The sequence below is a fragment of the Gigantopelta aegis genome, chromosome 6, assembly GCF_016097555.1.
Source record: "Gigantopelta aegis isolate Gae_Host chromosome 6, Gae_host_genome, whole genome shotgun sequence".
In the NCBI taxonomy this organism is placed as follows: domain Eukaryota; kingdom Metazoa; phylum Mollusca; class Gastropoda; order Neomphalida; family Peltospiridae; genus Gigantopelta; species Gigantopelta aegis.
In genome coordinates, this window is record NC_054704.1 from 86,228,228 (window position 1) to 86,231,648 (window position 3,421).

The following is a 3,421-nucleotide window of genomic DNA, read 5'->3' on the forward strand; positions in this document are numbered from 1 at the left end:
ATCTTAACACCACAACACCGTCGACTCCGACTGCAGTGGTGCCAGATTCATCGACAATGGCCTCAACTGCGATGGAGACAGGTGTGGTTCAGTGACGAGTCCCGATTTCTGCTCCGACGTCATGATGGAAGATGTCGCGTGTATAGGCGTCGTGGTGAACGTTATGCGGCAAACTGCGTGCAGGAAGTGGACAGATTCGGCGGGGGTAGTGTCATGGTGTGGGCAGCCATCTCACACACTGGCAGAACTGACCTGGTCCACGTGCAGGGCAACCTGAATGCACAGGGCTACATTGACCAGATCCTCCGGCCACACATCGTTCCAGTTATGGCCAATGCCAACGCAGTGTTCCAACATGACAACGCCAGGCCTCACACAGCACGTCTCACAACGGCTTTCCTACAGAACAACAACATTAATGTCCTTCCTTGGCCATCGATATCACCGGATTTGAACCCAATTGAGCATCTATGGGACGAGTTGGACCGACGCCTCCGACAGCGACAACCACAGCCCCAGACCCTGCCCGAGCTGGCAGCAGCCTTGCAGGCCGAGTGGGCTACCATCCCCCGGGACGTCATCCGTACTCTGGTTGCTTCAATGGGCAGGCGGTGCCAGGCAGTTGTCAACACACGCGGAGGCCACACCCGGTATTGACTCCAGATGACCTTGACCTTGGTGGTGTGTCCTATCACTTACTCACAATAGACTAGAGTGAATTGTGAACAATCCTGCAACATTTGGTAATTATCGGACTCACCATTCAATAATTAAATCAATTCTCCAAATGTTACGACAATGTGGTTTTGCGTTTCTTCTTTTGAAGAGTATATGTCTCAATGAATACATAGACAGAACCACATACCAGTTGTTTTGACATGTTTATTGCACAAGTTTATAGTGTGCAAGATTATTATATGCAGTCGAGCGATATAAATTTTGCGCACTATACACGAGTGCAATAAATAGTATGGCAAAACAGCTGGTATGTGGTTCTGTATTTATTACATACCACCTTTGTATATTATGATTCACAAAAGTTTAATTAAATAACACAACTTACTTTGGAAAGTTGGTAGAATTTTACGGAACTGTCAGAACACCAAGTGTCCTGGCTAGAAACATGATATCATTCATTCCTGGCTAGAAACATGGTGTCATTCCTGGCTAGTGATATGACTTCATTTGGGTGGTGGCGACAGCGGGTTTCCTCTCAAAATCTGTGTGGTCCCTGGCCATATGTCTGATGCCATATAACCGTAAATAAAATGTGTTGAGTGCGTCGTTAAATAAAACATTTCTTTTTTTCTTTCATTTGGGTGAACATGCAAGATTTTGTATCACACGTGTTCATATTGTCTTTATTACTATAGTAAGATTAAATGGGTATTTATCCTGCAACCACTGTTTCTATTGGTCGATTATGATGATCTGTTAAAGCAAAGTCATAAACGTATATTAGCACATTATGACTTTTAATGTCACTCATGATGTCACATGCATAGCTACATCATGTACATTACAAAATCACTCATTTGACCTCTAGGTCATCGTACAATGTAGATGAAATAACAGAAATAATAGCTTTTCCCCTTAATTTTTATGGTCTGCATGATAAAGATGATAACTAGTTGATGTAGGAAAGCAGATATCCTACATCATGAACCAGGGGTTTCACCAGAGGCCTATGGCGTAGGTGGCCACTATGGAATGCCAGACAACTCGGCCCGGAGGACAACTCGGCCCAGACAACTCGGCCCACATCAAGACAGTTCGGCCCAGAGTTCTGAGACAACCCGGCCCACCACGAGACAACTCGGCCCGGAGTCCAGAGACAACTCGGCACAGGGACAATCTTGTCTATTGTTGGACAAGTGTTGTTTTTTAAATTAAAGTATTCTCACCGAAATAAAAGAATGTGTTTTTGTTAGTATTGAATTAGTTCCACCTTAACCTAAATGTCCCGAAACGAAGTGTCATTTCGGATTGATAAATTGCTGATCCATGTATCTTTGAAGATAGTTTCCGCTGTTCGAATAATTTGTTTTTGATCTACAGTCGGTGACCTAAACATTGGAGATGATGCCAGAAAAAACATGCAAAAGTTCTTTATCGTACTTTATCGTAGCAACAACACTCGCGGATGTCGTAGTAACAACACTCGCGGATATAGCCTCCTGACTTCCATTGAGTAGCTAATGAACAAGTAAATGATATCACCCTGCAGACGTTGTGTTGTTATTTTACCTGCTATTAAGAAGTAATTCCAATTGGGGAGCATGATGACATTTTCAGCAAATAATGTATGTAACCGTCCGAATTATCTGATAACTTATCACTTTCGAACAAAATGCCAACTTATCCGTGTGCGTTTTGTTCTAATGATGTCCGACCCAGACAACACGGATTACGCTGCGACATTTGTTCATGATGGCAACACCGCACCTGTAATACTGGTGAGTATATATTATTGATATTATTATTAATATATATATATATATATATATATATATATACTGATGGTAACATTTGAAGCAACACCTGTATGTAATTTCTGTTCTTCCACTGCTTTTCATGAATTTTATTTGTTTTATATTGTAATTATTATCTTTAAATGTATATTTTTTATGTATATTAGCTAGCCAACTCCTCTTGTATATATGTTATATAGGCTTGCTATAAGTGATATTTGTAGTACTTTATGCCAATAAACTACTACAACACCTTCATCTCCCAATAAAATTTTAACCCACTATTATAATCCCATCAACGTGTTTATACAATTAATTGGATCTAATTAAAGTAGGCCTAAAGCGACTCTCTCATGCATGATTGTAGACGCGTTCCACTCGGGGAGAAGTAATTCATTTGTTGACTTTCACAATACATATAAAAAAAAAAATCCACATAATATTTGAGTATTTGGGTAGCATTTTACCTTAAAATTGAAAAATGAATGTTATTTTATGTTTAAGAAAAATACAAATGGTAACATATTTGTGCAACTGGCATTGCAGAGACAATGTGGTGATTCTACAACGTGGCGTTGTTCCGTGAGGAACACCAAGACAATGTGTCAGCCATTGTCCAGCAGACCGGCGACACCTTCGTCAACGGAAGCAGGGGACACGTCCACGGACCAGAGGGCAGCATCCAGACAATGCTTGCCGTCAAAGCGAAGGTAACGATAATAAATAATAATATCATACTTAACACTCATATAATGTGTCACAGCATGCCCTGGTTATCAGTCTAATAACTCGGCCCAGAGTTGTCCGAGACAATTCGGCCACAGGGCCGAGTTGTCTGGTCCCCGCCACTATGCCTTAGGGGTGTAAGTAAGCATTTTGACATCATGTAAGAGTCTTAAATCAATTGTCTCTATGCTTTAGTTGGCTGTATGTGATAAAGATCAGCAATA